The sequence below is a fragment of the Oncorhynchus gorbuscha genome, linkage group LG10 (genome assembly GCF_021184085.1).
Source record: "Oncorhynchus gorbuscha isolate QuinsamMale2020 ecotype Even-year linkage group LG10, OgorEven_v1.0, whole genome shotgun sequence".
In the NCBI taxonomy this organism is placed as follows: domain Eukaryota; kingdom Metazoa; phylum Chordata; class Actinopteri; order Salmoniformes; family Salmonidae; genus Oncorhynchus; species Oncorhynchus gorbuscha.
In genome coordinates this window covers 51,036,374-51,049,875 of record NC_060182.1, presented here as the reverse complement: position 1 = coordinate 51,049,875, position 13,502 = coordinate 51,036,374, and positions in this window count along the sequence as shown.

Here is a 13,502-nt window from a genome sequence, read left to right as displayed (position 1 = left end):
TTAGTCCTGTATTGACACTTTGCCTGTTTGATGGTTACATTTACATTTACATTTAAGTCATTTAGCAGACGCTCTTATCCAGAGCGACTTACAAATTGGTGCATTCACCTTATGACATCCAGTGGAACAGCCACTTTACAATAGTGCATATAAATCTTTTAAGGGGGGGGGGGTGAGAAGGATTACTTTATCCTATCCTAGGTATTCCTTAAAGAGGTGGGGTTTCAGGTGTCTCCGGAAGGTGGTGATTGACTCCGCTGTCCTGGCGTCGTGAGGGAGTTTGTTCCACCATTGGGGGGCCAGAGCAGCGAACAGTTTTGACTGGGCTGAGCGGGAACTGTACTTCCTCAGTGGTAGGGAGGCGAGCAGGCGAGCAGGTGGATGAACGCAGTTCATCTCTGGCAACAGCTCTGTTGGACATTCCGGCAGTCAGCATGTCAATTGGACCCTCCCTCAAAACTTGAGACATCTATGGCATTGTATTGTGTGGCAAACTACACATTTTAGAGTGGCCTTTTATCATCACCAGCACAAGGTGCACTTGGGCATAGTGGGATTTCTTATAAGCGTCCAAATTAGTGTCTCACTCCTTGAAAGCTGCAGCTCTAGACTTTAGCCTGTAATCTATGGCTTCTGGTTGGGATATGTACGTACGGTCACTGTAGGGACGACGTCGTCAATGCACTAATTGATGAAGCCAGTGACTGAGGTGGTAAACTTCTCAATGCCATTGGATGAATCACAGAACATATTCCAGTCTGTTCTAGCAAAACAGTACTGTAGAGTAGCATCCGTGTCATCTGACCACTTCCGTATTGAGTGAGTAACTGGTTCTTCCTGCTTTAGTTTTTGATTGTAAGAAGGAATCAGGAGGATATAGTTACGGTCATATTTGCCAAATGGAGGGCAAGGGAGAGCTTTGTATGACCAGCCATTCAAAGCACTTTATGGCTACCAACGTGCTACGGGCGACAGTCATTTAGGCAGGTTACCTTTGCTTTCTTGGGCATAGGGCCTATGGTGGTCTGATTAAAACCGAGTCAGACTCGGTCTGACTCGGTCAGTTAAGAACAAATTCTTATTTTCAATGACAGCCTACACAGGCCAAACCCGGGATGATGCTGCACCACTTACTCCTGAGTGGCACAGCGGTCTAAGGCACTGCATCTGTGCTAGATGCGTCACTACAGACACCCTGGTTCGATTCCAGGCTGTATCACAAAAAGCCATGATTAGGAGTCCCATAGGGTGGCGCTAAATTGGCCAGCGTCGTCCGGGTTTGGTCGGTGTAGGCCGTCATTGACAATAAACATTTGTTCTTAACTGACTTTCGTAGTTAAATAAAGGTTAAATAAAAAATGTAAAGAATAATGCTTCTCTGTGTGTAGAGTAAAGGTGTTCTAGAGTTTTTTTTCTCAGGTTGCACATGTGACATGCTGGTAGAAATGAGGAAAAACTGATTTAAGTTTACCTGCATTAAAGTACCTGCATTAAAGTCCACTAGGAGCACCACTTCTGGATTAGCATTTTCTTGTTTGCTTATGGCCTTATACAGCTCATTGAGTTCGGTCTTAGTGCCAGCATTGGTTTGTGGTGGTAAATAGATGGCTACGAATAATATAGATGAAAATTATCTTGATAGGTAGTGTGGTCTGCAGCTTCTCATGAGCAACTCTACCTCAGGCGAGCAATACCTCGAGAGTTCTTTAATATTAGACATTGAGCACCAGCTGTTATTGACAATTAGACAAACCCCCACCCTTGTCTTACCAGACGTAGCTGCTCTGTCCTGCTGAAGCACGGAAAACCCATCCAGCTCTATATTATCCATGTCATCGTTCAGCCACAACTCTGTGAAACTTAAGATACTACAGTTTATATGTCCCGTTGGTAGGACAGTCTTGATCGTAATTTATTTTCCGGTTTATTTTCCAGTGATTGCACGTTGGCTAATAGAACGGATGGTAGAGGCGGTTTACCCATTCGCCAACAAATTCTCACAAGGCACCCCAACCTCCACCCACTGTATTTCTGTATTTTCTTCTTGCGAATGACTGGGATTTGGGCCTGGTCTCAGGGAAGCAGTATATCCTTATTTGGCCAGTTCGAGGTGAGTAATCGCTGTTCTGATGTCCAGAAGCTCTTTTCGGGTATAAGACACAGTAGCAGCAACATTATGTTCAAAATAAGTTACAAAGAATGACAATTCAAGGATAATAACAATTGTTTTTCCAAAGCCTTCATACTGAACTTTGACACAACCTGATGTCTAAAAATCTTCTTGAACAGGGATGGGCAACTTTGATGGGGGTGGGAGCCACAGAAAATATCTGAACTCATCATGAGGGACCACAGTGCCTCACAGGTCTGCATACCCACATCCAGCCAGCCTTAGACTTTTGGGGGACCTAAGTGAAATTTTGTTGGTTTTACAGCTAATTTCCTGCAATTCAATTTTGTCAAAGGGTGGAGAGAAGTGTTTATCTGATTGAGAGTAACTAACAAAGTCAATGCCCCCCCCCTGAGTCTGTAATTCAACCATGATTACTAAGTTTAGATAGCTGGCTAGACTAATTTATCAATCATTTTTTTTTTGCTGACATTGTCTAAGTGACTGGCATAACAAGATTTCGAAATTACCACCTTGTGTATCCTTAATCTAACTCTCAAAAAGAAGTTTAGACCCCGACTGAGGTAATCGGAAATGTTGCATTTTGATGTAAAAAATAAGATCGATATACTCAAGCAATGGAACTTAACACTGTCTGGGGTACTGACTGAAGTCCAGGCAAGTGTTATCAAGGCCCCAGAAAGGTTTTTGGGTGAACTTCCCCTTTAACATATGAGAGAGAATGAGTTAACAAATGATGTGTGGTGGTTTTGAAGCAGCGTAACTGTGTGAGAGTGAGAGACAGTGTGTGTGTGTTTCTTTGTGTGTGTGTGTGTGTGTGTGTGTGTGTGTGTGTGTGTGTGTGTGTGTGTGTGTGTGTGTGTGTGTGTGTGTGTGTGTGTGTGTGTGTGTGTGTGTGTGTGTGTGTGTGTGTGTGTGTGTGTGTGTGTGTGTGTGTGTGTGTGTGTGTGGCAAGTGCCCAAGGCAGCAGCAGGATTCTAGCACTCACTCAAGGCACTGCTATTAATGCTGGTGTGACAGCTATGATCTTTGCAAACTTTTATACTCTATTCTTTTATTCGTTGCCATCACTTTTATGCCTTTGTTTTTATGTTATTTTCCAAAAGTATAGCAGAAATATCCAGTCGAGGCCCCTCAGTGAATTCTGCGCTAGAAAACTCCAATTGTTTTCATGTGACACAACAGGGGCCTGGTTTGAGCGTAACCAGTTTTTAAGTGTTTTCATTTTGAATCATAGATACGGTAAAGCAAGAAGCTTTAGAATATTGCCGCCTAAATTGAGAGTGGACTCCATTGCCAACGGCAACCTGAGGGGGAGGGCACTGTTTGCCAAGAATGTATAAAGTGTGGAACAAAATATAGTCCACAATAAAAGATCCACACATTAAAACGTCAAGCCTGTTTTGGAGGGGAAAATATATAGCAGCGGGAGATTAAAACCACACTAAAGTCTCCCCCAATGCCTCGGATTAATGCAATGTTGCACCCCTCTTCACATGCGGCCAGCAAAGGCCTTGTTAGCATTTGGATCGCGTAGTGGCATGGCAGGAATAATATGGCGCAATCCACAAAATCACTAAAGGGTAGAGAGTAGAAAGGGCTGTTGCGGTTGTTTTAATTTTTTCAGCAAGCATCATCTTAAATGAGGTTTTCTTAGCATCAACACAAACAGGGGTTTCTCAAGCTGAATACAGTGCTGTGTTCTGCATGGCACAATGTTGTAAAAGTTCAGAAAGAGAACAAACATTCCTCTCTGACGTGTAGAATAAAGGAATCGTGTCTGATCGATTCACAGCATTTCTATCTGCAACATTCCACAACGTTTATATACTGAAAATGGCCCTAACCTAGATAGGGGTATTGTGTGTTGGAGCAACCCGTGATAACCTAAAGGCCTTTCCAGACAACTGTGCTCAACAGTGGATGCAGTCATGCATTTTCACTGCAAGGCCTATCTGAGTAGTACATTGAAATTGGAATTTGGGTGATGGGGCACATACTAAAGGCAAAGGGTTACATTACTATATGTTTACAATTTCTAGTAATCTGACTGAATGATCTGTCAATGTTGGAAGCCCAACAAACAGTGATTAGTAACAGTAACAGGATAAAGTAAATATAGACAACATGGCTATGCATAGTTAGGCTCTGATGTCACCTCCTGTAATAGGCAGCCCAGGATTGCCAAACTCTCCAAGTCACTGTGGTGCTGCTCAATTAATATTGTGATTCACCATTTGGTTAAGTAAGGTGAATACATTTTTAAGTGTTTTTTTGTGTGTGGTTGTCAAAACAATGTTTGAGATTTGGGGACTACTGTGAGGTAGGTCAGAGTGGATAACGATGCATATACAGTGGGGCAAAAAAGTATTTAGTCAGCCACCAACTGTGCAAGTTCTCCCACTTAAAAAGATGAGGCCTGTAATTTTCATCATAGGTACACTTCAACTATGACAGACAAAATGAGGAAATAAAATCCAGAAAATCACATTGTAGGATTTTTAATGAATTGATTTGTAAATTATGGTGGAAAATATGTATTTGGTCAATAACAAAAGTTTATCTCAATACTTTGTTATATATCCTTTGTTGGCAATGACAGAGGTCAAATGTTTACTGTAACTCTTCACAAGGTTTTCACACACTGTTGCTGGTATTTTTGGCCCATTCCTCCATGCAGATCTCCTCTAGAGCAGTGATGTTTTGGGGCTGTTGCTGGACAACACAGACTTTCAACTCCCTCCAAAGATTTTCGTTGGGGTTGAGATCTGGAGACTGGCTAGGCCACTCCAGGACCATGAAATGCTTCTTACGAAGTCACTCCTTCGTTGCCCGGGCGGTGTGTTTTGGGATCATTGTCATGCTGAAAGACCCAGCCACGTTTCATCTTCAATGCCCTTTCTGATGGAAGGAGGTTTTCACTCAAAATCTCACGATACATGGCCCCATTCATTCTTTCCTTTACACAGATCAGTCGACCTGGTCCCTTTGCAGAAAAACAGCCCCAAAGCATGATGTTTCTACCCCATGCTTCACAGTAGGTATGGTGTTCTTTGGATGCAACTCAGCATTCTTTGTCCTCCAAACACGACAAGTTGAGTTTTTACCAAAAAGTTATATTTTGGTTTCATCTGACCATATGACATTCTCCCAATCTTCCTCTGGATCATCCAAATGCTCTCTAGCAAACTTCAGACCTGGACATATACTGGCTTAAGCAGGGGGACACGTCTGGCACTGCAGGATTTGAGTCCCTGGCAGCGTAGTGTGTTACTGATGGTAGGCTTCGTTACTTTGGTCCCAACTCTCTGCAGGTCATTCACTAGGTCCACCCGTGTGGTTCTGGGATTTTTGCTCACCGTTCTTGTGATCATTTTGACCCCACGGGGTGAGATCTTGCGTTGAGCCCCAGATCGAGGGAGATTATCAGTGGTCTTGTGTGTCTTCCATTTCCTAATATTAGCTCTCGCAGTTGATTTCTTCAAACCATCCTGCTTACCTATTGCAGAATCAGTCTTCCCAGCCTGGTGCAGGTCTACAATTTTGTTTCGGGTGTCTTTTGACAGCTCTTTGGTCTTGGCCATAGTGGAGTTTGGAGTGTGGCTGTTTGATGTTGTGGACAGGTGTCTTTTATACTGATCACAAATTCAAAGAGGTGCCATTAATTCAGGTAACGAGTGGAGGACAGAGGTGCCTCTTAAAGAATAAGTTACAGGTCTGTGAGAGCCAGAAATCTTGCTTATTTGTAGGTGACCAAATACTTATTTTCCACCATAATTTGCAAATAAATAAATTAAAAATCCTAAATGTGATTTTCTGGATTTTTTAAAATAATTTTGTCTGTCATAGTTGAAGTGTACCTATGATGAAAATTACAGGCCTCTCATCTTTTTAAGTGGGAGAACTTGCACAATTGGAGGCTGACTAAATACCTTTTTGCCCCACAGTAGTTTTGAAGTCAAAGATAATAGTTTCCAAATAGTTCTAGTTTTTCCAAAAGGGTTTGTTAATTATTTTATTTCAGTTTACTAATAGTCTGCACACCCTGACACATCCGACAAGTGTCCTATATTGATGGATTTGATGGCTCGTCGGAGGTCGTAGCGGGCTTTCTTGTAAGCATCAATGTCCATGTCCCGTTCCTTGAAAGCGGTAGCTCTAACTATAAGCCTAGCACATACAGTGCATTCAGAAAGTATTCAGAAAGTATTCACACCCATCAACTTTTTCAATATTTTTTTGTGTTACTAAGTGGGATTAAAATTGATTTCATTGTAAGTATTTGTTTACGATCAACACAAAATACTCTGTCATGTGGAGAAAAAAAAACACATGAAAAATAAAGCACTAATACATATCTCTAGTGCAAAGAAGACTGAAACAGGTTTCCTCTATCATTTTGCCTATGCTTAACTCCAATACGTTTCTTTTTTTATACTGAAAAACTCCCCAGTCCTTAACGATTACAAGCATATACAGTAAGAGTGGTACTCAGTAATGTCTTGTATTGGATTAGCCCCAAACATAACACTTTGTTTTCAGGACAAAAGCTTTGCCACATTTTTTGCAGTATTACTTCAGCATGCATGTTTTGCAATATTTTGATTCTGTACAGGCTTCCTTCTTTTCACTCTGTCAATTAGATTAGTCTTATGGAGTAACTAGCATCCTCAGTTTTCTCCTATTGCAGCCATTAAACTCTTTAAATGTTCTAAAGTCACAATTGGCCTCATGGTGCAATCTCTGAGCGGTTTCCTTCCTCTCCGGTAACTGAGTTAGGAAGAACGCCTTTATATTTGTGGTGACTGGGTCTATTGATACACCATCCAAAGTGTAATTAATAACTTCACCATGCTTGAAGGGATATTAAATGCCTGCTTTTTTGTATTTTTACCCATCTACCATTTTACCCAAACCTCCCTGGTCTTTGTGGTTGAATCTGTGTTTAAAATTCACAGCTCAACTGAATGACCTTACAATTATCTTTATGTGTGAGGTACAGAGATGAGTCATTCAAAAATCATGCAGAACACTATTATTGCACACAGAGTGAAGCCATGCAAATTATTATGTGACTTGTTAAGCACATTTTTACTCCTAATCTTATTTAGGCTTGCCATACATAACAAAGGAGTTGAATACTTATTTACTCAAGACATTTCAGTTAAAAAATATCTATTAATTTGTAACAATGTCAAAAAACATAATTATTGTGTAGGCCAGTGACAAAACATTTCAAATTTGTACTGTAACATAACAAAATCTGGAATAAGTCAAGGGGTGCGAATACTTTCTGATGTCTCTGTACTACAGTACTTCACGATGGTTTGTGAATATAGGGTCCAATACAACAGCAGTGCATACTGTAAGTGATATCACAAATACACTAAACGTGTTACTATAAGGCTTGCCATACTGTATTTTGGCTTAATTAAAGGTCCATTTTGGGTTCAAACAGAATCCCAGTGAGGTCTTCAAAATGGGCCAATACTCAGAATTCCTACATCATGTAGCTCATGAACTGAAGATAGTCTTAATCACCTGATAAAAAAGCAATTACTGTGTATTCATGAACGCAATGTTAATTTCCCAAGAAATAATAACTGGACCACAAAAATAGAAGGTAATGATGCCGAAGGATTACTTTTTATCCTTTAATGCAGTCTGAAAAACACTTGGGTTCATTGTGGGGATTGAAACAAGTGTTTCTGGCAATCGAGCCGTGCCTCACCATATCGAGCCATTAAACTGGACAGAAACTGCTCTGGCTGCCTGTTAGTTGTTTCACAAGCCTTAACCGAACTTTCTCAACATGTGTGTGAACATGGATCTGAATCAAAGTGTCGCCTCTATGAGTTTCAGACGAGCCCTGTGTGACCTTAAAATAGATCAGTGTGATCTCATTGAACATTGCTGACCTCTTGGAACTTCTTTAGTGACCTCTTTTAAACTCTTTATGACCACTTTATGACCGCACCAGATAGTACAAAGATGGCTTCCCTTCCTCCTTGTCTCCTGTCAGAATCTGCTGGACAGTTGAAAGCTAAGAAAAACCCTTCCGGCATGTTTCTGCCTTAGTGCTCTCCCCTCTTGTGTCTTCCGACAGGGGAGGTGGAGAGGGAAGAGGAGAGTCCCGACAAAAATATATTGAATTGGGGTCTTTCTCTCCTCATGGCAGTAACCAACAACATGCAAAGACTGTTACTCTTTTTTTATTGCCATACTGTAACGGATATCGTCCTCTTTGTCTGAGGAGGAGTAAGGATCGGACCAAAGCGTGGTATGTGTTCATGATGATTTTAATTAAAGAAAGCACTGAACACTGAATCAAAACAATAAACAACGATGTGAATTTAAAAAACCGAAACAGTACCGTGTGGCCCAAACACACACATGGAAACAAACACCCACAAACCAAAATTGAAACCCAGGCTACCTAAGTATGATTCTTAATCAGAGACAACTAATGACACCTGCCTCTGATTGAGAACCATACTAGGCCGAACACAAAAACCAACATAGAAAAACGAACATAGACTTCCCACCCCAACTCACGCCCTGACCATACTAAAACAAAGAATAAAATAACAGAACTATGGTCAGAATGTGACACATAAAAAGTTCAGGTCATTTTCCAAATCAATTTGTCAAGGCTGACCATATACCTCAGTTTTTGATTCTCCTGCCAGATTTGCCCCTTTAAACATTACCCAATCAAAACCCTCTACAACCACTGTGATTATTATTATTTGACCCTGCTGGTCATCTATGAACATTTGAACATCTTGGCCATGTACTGTTATAATCTCCACCCGGCGCAGCCAGAAGAGGATTGGCCACCCTTCAGAGCCTGGTTCCTCTCTAGGTTTCTTCCTAGGTTCCTGCGTTTCTAGGCATCTGATTGAAATTTGATTGAATAAACCAGCAGGCTTGTGCACCGAAATGCTTCAACAATGACTGCATTGTTGTTTCCATGGGGTATTATTCCATGCAGTGTACAATTAAAAGTAAGTAAGCCTGCATTTCCAAAGCAAAGCCTAACGAGAGTCGTGGCTAAAACAAACAAACAGGTGTGATACACAGATCTGCTTGTTGTAAAACCCGCAGCAGCAGCAATACGGCAAGCAATCGCCCAGGCCCTTTAAAGGCACACAGCGCACTCTTTAAACCTGGCATGACCTCATGAGGAGAGAGACCTAGTTACTGGGTCAGTTTGCCGAACCAGCACCCTCATCATCATAAACAAAATAACAAAGGTGGTTTGGATTACCTTATTCGGTGGACAGTCCTCATACATAGCCATTATCTCATTAACCAAACCAAGGCAGGGGAACTTTTCGGGGAAAAGAAAAGGAGCCATGATGTCATTCAAACACCCCCGTTATTTTTTTATGTTCACATAAAAAGGTATCGCTCCTTGTTATTATGTATTACGCCAGCCTTGGAGATGGTAAATAATAAAAATACCAAGGCTTTGACCCTGACCAATTGGCAATCTTTAAAAAAAACGATGGGGGGGAGGTTGAATGGCAGCTGGGGTGGAAGAAGGAGAGATCACCTCTTGACACCCCCCAATACAATACCTAATTACGGCATCCATATTAGGAAGTCTTCATTTTCCTAATATGGATGCCGTAAAAGTCTACTAAGCGTCTCCCTTGTCCCTTTCCCAGTTGGTACCAAATCCTTCCCTTCTCTCCACTATCCATACATTTAATAACCATAATCTATGTATGCTAAGCAGTATGTAACTAGTTAATTCAGCCAATCCATTTTCTAATATCTGTGTCGGTTCCTCTCACTATTTTGGCCATTGGAGTGTAACAAAGAAATAAAAACTTTGTGGATTTATAGAGCGTCCCTGACATCTTGGAACACTTAGTATACCGTGTGTGAATCCGCTTTTCGGTTATCCTTCAGGCAAAGTAAAACAAATTGGTTAACATCATGTCATGCACGCAGAGGGGTAAAGAATGAAGGTAATTTTGTTAGCATTGTGTTTTCCTTACTGACAGGCAGCGAACCCACATGCAGGTTTTGTCAGGTTGACACTGCACTTTGGGCCATTTGATTGTGGCAGTAGTTTGGACTCTCTGCTCTTTGACTTGTGCTCTCTCTGTTTTTCTCTCATATAGTACATACATACACACATACCTATAAACTACACATACCCACAGTCACCCACAGACCCTTGCTCACACCCTCATACACACATGGCAAATACACACATGTAAACAATCTCTTGCACTCACATTCACACATTCACCCACACACTCAACGGGTCAGTAGCAATCACAGCTGTGAGATTCCTGAAAGAAGGAGGCCTGCAGGATGGATGAATCATCCATCCATGCACACCTTGCCCACAGCCCTCACCCTACCCTAATCTGAGACTGCAGCGGTGGCTGAGCAGGTGGCTTGTCTGCCCTCTCCTCTGCTGACCTGACTCTGCTGATAGTTGCAGGAGACAGCAACTAGGATTAGGATGGCCACTTGTTGGAAAATAGGAGAGTGAGGATAGACTAGTGTTGTTGCCACTGCATTACAGAGAAGCTCTCGACAACAGTAGCATACTTCCACATGGAGTGAACTTTTTTTACAATCCCTGCCATTTTTCTGACAGTAAAAAGACAATTCTTGCATCAATATTTTTTTGTTTTGTGCAGTTTTGTGGAAAATCTACTCCCCTTTCTTCCTGAAATTAAAGGTATTCTTGATGAGAGCAATATGTTATCCAGTCCTTTCATTTATCAGTGGTTACACAGAAGAAGAGAGGAGACCATTGAATGATAATCGGGACCTAACATTACGAAGGAGGAGGCTCCATTCATCCCCATTGCACTCTGTCTAGCTGTTGCTGGATCGGGTGAACAAGGACAGAACGATGGAGGGAAGGAAACACATGCTAGAGTCATCTTTCCATAAATGTAAATGACGACCTTGTTTGGCCCCTCAGAATTTTGGGGGATATGAGGAAAAGGAGTGCAGCAACCGATCAGTCAATTAGGAGAGGAAGCTCATCCACAAGTGACAAAGGCGGGTCACCAAATCACTCCCCAGGCATCTTGAAGAATCATAAAGCAGAAGTCTGTGTTTTATCGGGTTCCCCTTTTTTATTATTATTATGTTGTTCTGTCAGATATTTTTTACATTTGAAACATTTCCAGACAGGCAGATGTGGTTGAAACCCAAACAAGTAGGAGAGAAAGAGAAAAACATTACAGTACTGGTTCATGACATCATCACGGCAGACATAGGACTAATCTTGCCCTGCTGCAAGATTCTTTTTCTGGGGGTTAAGCATTCTAAGACATGTCGTAAAACCATGAGGCATTTGCCAGTCTTCTCCATCTCAGAGCGTGCAAATGTAGTGTTACTGGTATGAATAAAAGTTAAAGGGTAACTTCCATTGGACATAATTCTCGCCGGTGTGACTGTGAATTTGTGACAACAGTGGGTTTGTGGATTACCCAGGTTTTTTTGGCAGAAGGGTAAAGACGTCCATCTAGCTTGTATTGAGGACTATCCTAGAAGTCCATATAATGTCATAGCACCCCCATGTGGAGTGTCTCAATCTATCATTGATTTTCACCAACTACAGTGAAATGAGACAGTAAGACACACTTATTTTATCCCCATGGGCTTGTTCAAGCTGGGCTGCATTGGACATTATGCATCATTCTACACTGTAAGGCCTCTTGCTGAGATGGGACATCTGTGGAAATGCGTTAGTATCAGCATGACCATTGTTGTCAGAATGTACACCACAGTTGGGAAGTTTCAACTCTCTCAATCAACTGAATTAATTTACACCATTCATGAATGTAAATTCCATCCTATGGTTGAATAGAATCATTGACCCCTATCCAAACATGCATACTGTACATACTCTAAACATATGCTGCATGGAAGGCAACTGAGAAGCCAACGTGTAATAAAGAAACAGTCCATTGTCCAAAAGGAATAGCAGTAGTCCTTTAGATATGGATGAAAATGGCAACAAGTTCAACAGCCATGGTCGTAACCTTTGACCTCTGTATTCCCACACAGAGGAGACTGGCTTCATGGTGACTCTATGTTCCATGTGCCAAATTGCTTTTCCACACAAAGATAATAGGAAATAATTGTAAGCCAAATTTCCTCTACCCCTCTGTGGTTAATCCAAGCACTAGAACTGCATGCATACTCCCCATATTACATTTATCCATGCATTGGTATCAAAGAGGTGCCTTTAATGAAATTGTGCATTTTGGTTCAGCCTCTCACTCATTCGTGATCGGTAATAGAAGGCATATGAGTCGGGCTACTCAAATGATTCAATCAATGATTGACTCATTTGATATTGTGAGTTGGATTTCCCTTTTCCAAAACATCTCATTGGGGTATTGCATTGGGAATCCCTAATGCTATGGATCAAATGTCCTCCATTTTTTAGAGCTGCCAAAATTATCATTATTTGTGTGTGAGCACTTTTGTGTGGGTAGGCATGGCCCATCAGTGAAGAGAGACAGCCTATTGTATGTGACGTGAGCAACTGTGTGAGGGTATTGAGTGCAAGTGAAACAGTGTACAGAGTGGCAAACCTATTTAAGCAGTGTAAACAAACATATTTACGGTATCTCTATCAGGACCGATGTATGACTGTCCTATTATGGATTCAGCACATATTGGAGTTGCTTTTGGGTGCACTTCGCTTCTAGTCCTCAATAACTAAAAAAAACAGACTCTACTATGACTTAATGCTTTCTCAGTTCTCTGTATTAAGCATTAACTTTATCCCAACAATATAATGCCTTGTCATTTATAAGCATGCATAAGCCCTTAGCAACTCATAATGCATTCAGTCTTTTGGTGGCAGTGGACTCAAATGGCTGATAATCACTTTATGAGAAATACATTTACATTTACATTTAAGTCATTTAGCAGACGCTCTTATCCAGAGCGACTTACAAATTGGTGCAGTCTTGTAATGCAATATCATATCATACTCATGATAATGGTTTAAAGTGTTACTAACTAATGGGTAATCATGCATTGTTATTGTGCTTCCCTTTGTCAGATACTGTAAAAACCACAAAACTACAAGTGCTCTCTAAATGCCTGTTGGATCCCACACAGCCTAATTGTCCCTCTCCTCTCCCAGAGTCCCTCCTTGCAATGCAGGGGGCATATTAAAATGCATGTGCTTTTGACAGAGGAGGTTAGAGGGTTTAAAATATATATTTCATCTGTAGCAAGAGAAAGTACCATTTGTACAATTGTGGCGACGAAGTGTACTGGTGGTGTGACGTTTGAATAATTCCCAAAGGCGGAGAAAAGCTCAAGAGGAATACTATACCACACTTGCTTTGTGTCAGGGTGGGGTTTCAAG